Source organism: Hyla sarda, chromosome 10 (assembly GCF_029499605.1).
Source record: "Hyla sarda isolate aHylSar1 chromosome 10, aHylSar1.hap1, whole genome shotgun sequence".
Lineage (NCBI taxonomy): Eukaryota > Metazoa > Chordata > Amphibia > Anura > Hylidae > Hyla > Hyla sarda.
The window spans coordinates 15,019,655-15,029,056 of NC_079198.1; positions in this window are offsets into that span (position 1 = coordinate 15,019,655).

Sequence of the window (9,402 nt, forward strand, 5' to 3'; positions counted from 1 at the left end):
CCCTACAGCTCATCTCCAAACATTATTGGTGGCCAACTGTGAAAAAGGATGTAGTTGATTTTGTTCGGTCCTGCTCAGTCTGTGCCCGAGACAAGACTCCCCGATCCAAGCCAGCAGGTCTGCTTCAGCTCTTGCCAGTTCCTGAGCTTCCTTGGTCCAATATTGTCATGGACTTCATTACAGACCTTCCATCTTCCCATGGTAATACTGTCATATGGATGGTAGTGGATTAATTTTCAAAAATGGCTCATTTTGTACCGCTACCTGGCCTTCCATCAGCACCACAGCTTGCCAAGCTTTTTCTTCATCATATCTTTTGTTTGCATGGACTCCCTTCCCATATTGTTTCCGACCGAGGGGTTCAGTTCATCTCTAAATTCTGGGGGGCCCTATGCTCACGTATGCAAATTAAATTGGATTTCTCCTCGGCTTGCCATCCACAATCCAATGGACAGGTCGAGAGGGGGAATCAGGTTTTGGGGGACTATCTACGCCATGTTATTTCTGCACGTCAAGATGACTAGGTCGATCTGCTACATTGGGCAGAATTCTCCTACAACCACAAGGATTCTGATTCCACAGGTGCTTCTCGCTTCTTTGTGGTCTATGGACTTCCCCATCGTCCTCCTCATCCTTTGTCATCTTCCTCTGGAGTTCCTGCTGTAGATGAACAAGTACGGAATTTTTCTTCCATCTGGCAAAAGACACGTCTTTCACTTCTACAAGCTACTTCTCGCATGAAATTTCAGGCAGACAAGAAGAGACGTCCTCCTCCTGAATATTCTCCTGGTGACAAAGTCTGGCTATCTATTAACCCCTTAACGACGCAGGACGTATATTTACGTCCTGCGCCGGCTCCCGCGATTTGAAGCGTGATCGCGCCGCGATCCCGCATCATATCGCGTCGGTCCCGGCGCTCATCAACGGCCGGGACCCGCGGCTAATACCACACATCGCCGATCGCGGCGATGTGCGGTATTAACCCTTTAGAAGCGGCGGTTCAAAGCTGACCGCCGCTTCTAAAGTGAAAGTGACCCGGTGCTCAGTCGGGCTGTTCGGGACCGCCGCGGTGAAATCGCGACGTCCCGAACAGCTGACAGGAAACCGGGAAGGCCCCTACCTGCCTCCTCGGTGTCCGATCGGCGAATGACTGCTCCATGCCTGAGATCCAGGCAGGAGCAGTCAAGCGCCGATAACACTGATCACAGGCGTGTTAATACACGCCTGTGATCAGGATGAGAGATCAGTGTGTGCAGTGTTATAGGTCCCTATGGGACCTATAACACTGCAAAAAAAAATGTAAAAAAAAAATGTTAATAAAGGTCAATTAACCCCTTCCCTAATAAAAGTTTGAATCACCCCCCTTTTCCCATAAAAAAAATAAAACAGTGTAAAAAAATAAAAAAATAAACATATGTGGTATCGCCGCGTGCGTAAATGTCCGAACTATAAAAATATATCATTAATTAAACCGCACGGTCAATGGCGTACGCGCCAAAAAATTCCAAAGTAAAAAAAGCGCATTTTTGGTCACTTTTTATACCATTAAAAAATGAATAAAAAGTGATCAAAAAGTCCGATCAAAACAAAAATCATACCGATAAAAACTTCAGATCACGGCGCAAAAAATTCGCCCTGTACGTGGAAAAATAAAAAAGTTATAGGGGTCAGAAGATGACATTTTTAAACGTATACATTTTCCTGCATGTAGTTATGATTTTTTCCAGAAGTGCAACAAAATCAAACCTATATAAGTAGGGTATCATTTTAACCGTATGGACCTACAGAATAATGATAAGGTGTAATTTTTACTGAAATATGCACTGGGTAGAAACGGAAGCCCCCAAAAGTTACAAAATGGCGTTTTTTCTTCGATTTTGTCGCACAATTATTATTTTTTTCCGTTTCGCCGTGCATTTTTGGGTAAAATGACTAATGTCACTGCAAAGTAGAATTAGCAACGCAAAAAATAAGCCATAATATGGATTTTTAGGTGGAAAATTGAAAGGGTTATGATTTCTAAAAGAAAAGGAGGAAAAAACGAAAGTGCAAAAACGGAAAAACCCTGAGTCCTTAAGGGGTTAAATATATCCATTTCAAGATACCCAGTAATAAACTAGGTCCTCGTTAGACCTGTAAGACATCCACAACACCAACCTAACAACACTGCCCCACACAGACCACTACTACACACTCCCTCTGTGAATCTGAAACTTTTCCACTAAACAAAAGACATACAATAACGGCGGATGTACATTCGATTCCATTAACACACCAACCAACACGTTAGTCCCCAACCCTCCGGACACCCCCAGAAAAAGAGGCCTAGAAGAAAAAATAGAACTAGACCTACAGTCTCAACCGCCACTAAAAGTAGGCAACTGAGAGAACCTGACGAAGAGGGGGTCCCGCCCCTCGAAACGAGTAGTTCATTTTCATGCTTCAAATAAACCATTTGTTATTTTTATATCAAGTCCTTTTTTTCCTGCCGTTTGTTTTTGTGCTAATCGGCTCCCGAGCATCCAGAGGAGAGCGCCGCTGACAACACCACTTTCAGGAGATTCCACTCCACTTTCTGCATTCTACAGACCGTCTGAGCACGGGATTGGTGCAGGCTGCACTGTTATACCACAGATTGTGGAACCAAGCCCTCCATGGTATTGTACTCATAGTACAACATACAAAGGTGAGCAAACTTCTATCTTCACGTATAATATACATTTTGAAAAGGATAATTGCGCTTAGATGCACATCGGTCTATTCTGCAAAAAAAAACGCTGACTAAAAGTTGGCAAGACACAGAACAACCAAGTGCCATCATCAATTTAAAGGGGTTACCCAGGAAAAAACTTTTTTTTTTTATATATATGAACTGGCTCCAGAAATTAAACAGATTTGTAAATGACTTCAATTAAAAAAAATCTGAATCCTATCAGAGCTTATGAGCTGCTGAAGTTGAGTTGTTCTTGTCTTAAGTGCTCTCTGAGGACACCTGTATCGGGAACTGTTCAGAGTAGAAGCAAATCCCCATAGCAAACCTCTTCTACTCTGTGAAGTTCCCGAGACAAGCAGAGATGTCATCAGAGAGCACTGTTGCCAGACAGAAAAGAACAACTCAACTTCAGCAGCTCATAATTATTGGAAGGATTAAGATTTTTTATAGAAGTCATTTACAAATCTGTTTAACTTTCTGGAGCAAGTTGATATTAAAAAAAAAAAAAAAGTTTTTTCCTGGATAACCCCTTTAAGTGATGCATCACTCATCTCAGCTCAATTTTCATTATTTAATTAGATACATTTAATGGCTACATTGGTGTAGAAAAATTCCTCAGACAATTGTGTCTGAAAAAATATTTTATGAAACATCCTGCTACACTCAAACCATCTAATGAAGATAGAAGGAAGGATTGTCCGGCACCAGGTATGCTCTAAAAGATTTCTTTTATTCAAGCCATAGCAAGGAAACAAACATCACAGGACTGTGGTAATCTGACGCGTTTCGCTCTCTCTTGAGCTTAAACGTAGACTAAATTCAACAGACCAACATGCAGTTTTAAAATAAGACTCAATGGTCACATGATAAAATACCTGACGTAGGTAGTGATTATAAAAACCCGGCATGGATATCATCTGTTAGTATTACAGAGTGGATTGGATCCTGTCATTATTGCGTTATTCGCTGTGTGTCTGTCCTATGAGTGTGAATATTCTCCAAGCACTAAGTGTAAAACCGACAAATATGCACAAATAAACCGCAGTGTGTTAGAATAGTACATGTATAGATCCATAGTAAAATGGAATAATTTATCTCCATATCTACATAACTCAAAAAAACTCAAAAATGCTGCATACATGAATATATATGTGTTATAGTTACATGCGTTAGATGGATTATGGCATGTTAAGAGTCACACATGCACGGATAAATAATACAAAAGAATAAGCAATTTCTTTATGTGTGTAATTCATGTAACCTACATGCATGTATACATATACTAAAAGATGATATCTGCATCATTAGTTGCTGGATGTACATAAATAAATTGTAACATTGCACAATTTTCTCTGTTTTGGTATGCATATATATCCGTTGTATATTAATACCATAATTTACAGTAACCGCACTCTAATAGGCATCTAAACACACTAGGTGGAATCACCCTCCCAACACTCCCACTAAGAGAAATTATTGGTCTACCAAAATTATGAATAAATAAAACATAAAACATGATATAATAAGGGGCTGTGGCGCTCGGGGCGCTTGGAGTATCTGGGGAGGCATATAGAGCTAGACAATATTCTTATGTACAGGTCATAATTAAATCTAGGCGTTTGTTCATTCCCCGCGGGTATCTGGTATCCAAAAGAAATATCCAATATGTCTCTCTATTGAAGAGGCGTTTTCTCACATCCCCTCCTCTAATACCTATCTTAACCCTTTCTACACCAGACACCCGCAGGGAATCCAACTCCCCCGCGTGCACATCCCGAAAGTGGCGTGACAACATGGAAATGCCTACTCCTTCACTCCTGCTATCGGAGATATGTCTCCTGATTCTTGTTTTGAGGGTATTGGTAGTGCACCCTACATATTGCATGTTACACTTGGTACACGTGGCTACATAAACTAGCATTGTAGTATTGCAGTTAATGTATTCACGTAATTGATATGTTTTGTTATTTACACAAGACATTATCTCTTTAGAGTGATGCATGTATTTGCATGTGATACATCGACTATGTCCACAACCCCAATTCCCTACAATATCCAACCAATTACCATGTTTAATTTTATTCTTTGTACTGTATTCTCCTTTTTTAGAGTTAAATAGACTAGGTGATAGAGAGGAGCCCAATGAGGGTGCTTTTCTAGAGACCGCCATAATGCCCTCTGTCTTAATAAAGCTCAGGAAAGAGTAGAAAACATTAATAGAGAGCAACTGATCCAATATACTGGAAAAAGAAAAAGGACTAACAGTCCACATAATACCAAAAATAAACAAAAAAGATCAGTTTTTGTTACCACATACAGTGCGCAATTTGCCCAAATTAAAAATATCATTCATAAGTATACACCAGTCTTAGAGGGGGACCCAATATTAAGGGAGGTAGTTAAAGAGGGCATTATGGCGGTCTCTAGAAAAGCACCCTCATTGGGCTCCTCTCTATCACCTAGTCTATTTAACTCTAAAAAAGGAGAATACAGTACAAAGAATAAAATTAAACATGGTAATTGGTTGGATATTGTAGGGAATTGGGGTTGTGGACATAGTCGATGTATCACATGCAAATACATGCATCACTCTAAAGAGATAATGTCTTGTGTAAATAACAAAACATATCAATTACGTGAATACATTAACTGCAATACTACAATGCTAGTTTATGTAGCCACGTGTACCAAGTGTAACATGCAATATGTAGGGTGCACTACCAATACCCTCAAAACAAGAATCAGGAGACATATCTCCGATAGCAGGAGTGAAGGAGTAGGCATTTCCATGTTGTCACGCCACTTTCGGGATGTGCACGCGGGGGAGTTGGATTCCCTGCGGGTGTCTGGTGTAGAAAGGGTTAAGATAGGTATTAGAGGAGGGGATGTGAGAAAACGCCTCTTCAATAGAGAGACATATTGGATATTTCTTTTGGATACCAGATACCCGCGGGGAATGAACAAACGCCTAGATTTAATTATGACCTGTACATAAGAATATTGTCTAGCTCTATATGCCTCCCCAGATACTCCAAGCGCCCCGAGCGCCACAGCCCCTTATTATATCATGTTTTATGTTTTATTTATTCATAATTTTGGTAGACCAATAATTTCTCTTAGTGGGAGTGTTGGGAGGGTGATTCCACCTAGTGTGTTTAGATGCCTATTAGAGTGCGGTTACTGTAAATTATGGTATTAATATACAACGGATATATATGCATACCAAAACAGAGAAAATTGTGCAATGTTACAATTTATTTATGTACATCCAGCAACTAATGATGCAGATATCATCTTTTAGTATATGTATACATGCATGTAGGTTACATGAATTACACACATAAAGAAATTGCTTATTCTTTTGTATTATTTATCCGTGCATGTGTGACTCTTAACATGCCATAATCCATCTAACGCATGTAACTATAACACATATATATTCATGTATGCAGCATTTTTGAGTTTTTTTGAGTTATGTAGATATGGAGATAAATTATTCCATTTTACTATGGATCTATACATGTACTGTTCTAACACACTGCGGTTTATTTGTGCATATTTGTCGGTTTTACACTTAGTGCTTGGAGAATATTCACACTCATAGGACAGACACACAGCGAATAACGCAATAATGACAGGATCCAATCCACTCTGTAATACTAACAGATGATATCCATGCCGGGTTTTTATAATCACTACCTACGTCAGGTATTTTATCATGTGACCATTGAGTCTTATTTTAAAACTGCATGTTGGTCTGTTGAATTTAGTCTACGTTTAAGCTCAAGAGAGAGCGAAACGCGTCAGATTACCACAGTCCTGTGATGTTTGTTTCCTTGCTATGGCTTGAATAAAAGAAATCTTTTAGAGCATACCTGGTGCCGGACAATCCTTCCTTCTATACGCTGTTGAAGCCGGGGCGGGACCGGCGGGTCCGTGACAGCACAGGTGTGTCAGAGATTCGGCTCCGGAGGTGAGCGGACACCATTGCATTTGGACATCTAATGAAGATCCCTATGTATATACTAACTGCACCCTCAAATCTAACTTCTACCCTAGACAAGAAGCGGGAGCAGCCATTACTGCTTTTAAACATGCCATGGAAAGTGACCTATCACAACTAAAAAACAAACAGAATATTAAGCAAAATGTAACTGGGGGGGAAAAGTTGGTGCGTCTTATACAGCGAATACCTGCGGCCATCAACGGCCGGGACCCGCGGCTAATACAGGACATCACTGATCGAGATGATGCCCTGTATTAACCCTTCAGACGCGGCGATCAAAGCTGACCACCGCTTATGAAGCAAAAATAGCACTAACCCGGCTGATCAGTTGGGCTGTTCGGGACCGCCGCGGTGAAATCGCGGCGTCCCGAACAGCTTACAGGACACTGGGAGGGACCTTACCTGCCTCCTCGGTGTCTGCTCCGTGCCGGGATCCCCTGCATGTCCGGCGCTCTCCTTCGACGTCATCACGTCGTCGCGCACGCCGTCCCGTCACCCAATAGGAGCGGCGTGCGTAGCGACGTGATGACGGCGACGGAGAGCGTGGATCCCGGGGAAGAAGACGTCCGGAGCGTCGGGGAAACCACGGGGACTCGGTGACAGCAATGGAGCGACATCCAAGGCAGCGGTGACGGGTGTGGAGCGGCGGGGACAGGTGAGTATTACCTCCTATACCAGTGGTCTTCTACCTGCGGACCTCCAGATGTTGCAAAACTACAACTCCCAGCATGCCCGGACAGCCGTTGGCTGTCCGCGCATGCTGGGAGTTGTAGTTTTGCAACATCTGGAGGTCCGCAGGTTGAAGATCACTGTTGGGTTCAGAATCTTTTTTTTTCGAGACTTTGGACCTTTATATGCCGGTGCGTCCTATAGGGCGAAAAATACGGTATGTGCTGTAAAGATATATTATAGAATTAATCGGTGCAAAATTTTGGACCTAGAAAACAACATGATGATGGGGGGGGGGGGGGGAGGGGGGATGACACAATGTGAAAGTGAAAGTAGAAGGAAAGAGATTTACTGGAAATGGTTCAGCAGGTTTACTGGAAATGATACAGACATTAGATGGAGCCTCAGGCTATAACCGTCCTTTATTCTGCAATGTGGGAAACTTTATATCCAGAGGCGAACTGAATACCGGCACATGATTTTTCTTTCTTGCTGCTTTTTATTTATTTATTTTTTTATTTTTATTTTTTTATATTTTCCAAATTGTTAAAGGGACAGGAACACATTTTTTTTAGTTAATCATTTTCTAGAATAGTTGTCTAAAGCCAAAACTAATCAGGGAACATATTCAAAACTTAAAGGGTAGCTCCCACCATCCTATTTCTTTTCGCTAGCCCGTTCCCCCCCCCCGCTATGGCACTAGCCCGTTCCCTCCTCCCCCCCCACCCTGCCCCGCATACCCCGTTCCCTCATTACACTTGCAGTTTCTGCAGAGTCCGGCAGCGGGCGTGCAGGGACAGCGGCGGCAACGAGGCGGCGGCGATGTGTGGGAGGAGTGGCCTCCCAGCCAGTGGCCGGGGAGCCAATGCGCTCGCTCCCGCCTGTCTGATTGACAATCGGGGAGCGAGTGCAGCCTAACTGAAAAAGGACTGATTGCCACTCCAAAATCAGTCCTTTTTCAGTAGCCGGTTTTTAAATGTAAATGAAACCTTTTTAATGGAAAAAAAAAAATTGTAAAAGTATATTAGAGATATGTTGTAGTACATAAGTACTACAACATATCAAAAAATAAAGTTGGTGACAGCGCCCATTTAATTATTTATTATTATTTTTTTTTTACCAAGCTTCGTATCAAATATTTGGCACAAAGCTCGGTAAACAGTGGCGAGAAAATCACAACACATTTTCCAAGGAGTTTAGTATATAAAAAAATAAATATATAACTAAATCGTGTATACTCAGACCAATATTACCACTAATACCAGTCTACACAGCTAGAGGATTACATCTAGGGAAATCGGGGGCACTGTGAGAGCGCTGGAGATTTATATTTTTTTTATAAAAAAGTAGAAAGGGCATGCTTCTAAAAAAAATAATAATAATAATAATACTCTAGCTGGATAATCCCTTTAACCCCTTAAGGACGCAGCCCATTTTGGCCTTAAGGACTCAGACAATAAAATGTTTACGTTTTTTTTATATATGAACTGGCTCCAGAAATTAAACAGATTTGTAAATGATTTCAATTAAAAAAAATCTGAATCCTATCAGAGCTTATGAGCTGCTGAAGTTGAGTTGTTCTTGTCTTAAGTGCTCTCTGAGGACACCTGTCTCGGGAACTGTCCAGAGTAGAAGCAAATCCCCATAGCAAACCTCTTCTACTCTGTGAAGTTCCTCAGACAAGCAGAGATGTCATCAGAGAGCACTGTTGCCAGACAGAAAAGAACAACTCAACTTCAGCAGCTCATAATTGTCACGATTCGGCTACAGGTAGTGGATCCTCTGTGTCAGCGAGGGATTGGCGTGGACCGTGCTGGTGGACCGGTTCTAAGAGGCTACTGGTGTTCACCAGAGCCCGCCGCAAAGCGGGATGGTCTTGCTGCGGCAGTAGCAACCAGGTCGTATCCACTAGCAACGGCTCAACCTCGCTGACTGCTGAGAAGGCGTGGGACAGAAGGACTAGGCAGAGGCAAGGTCAGACGTAGCAGAAGGTCGGGGCAGGCGGCAAGGTTCG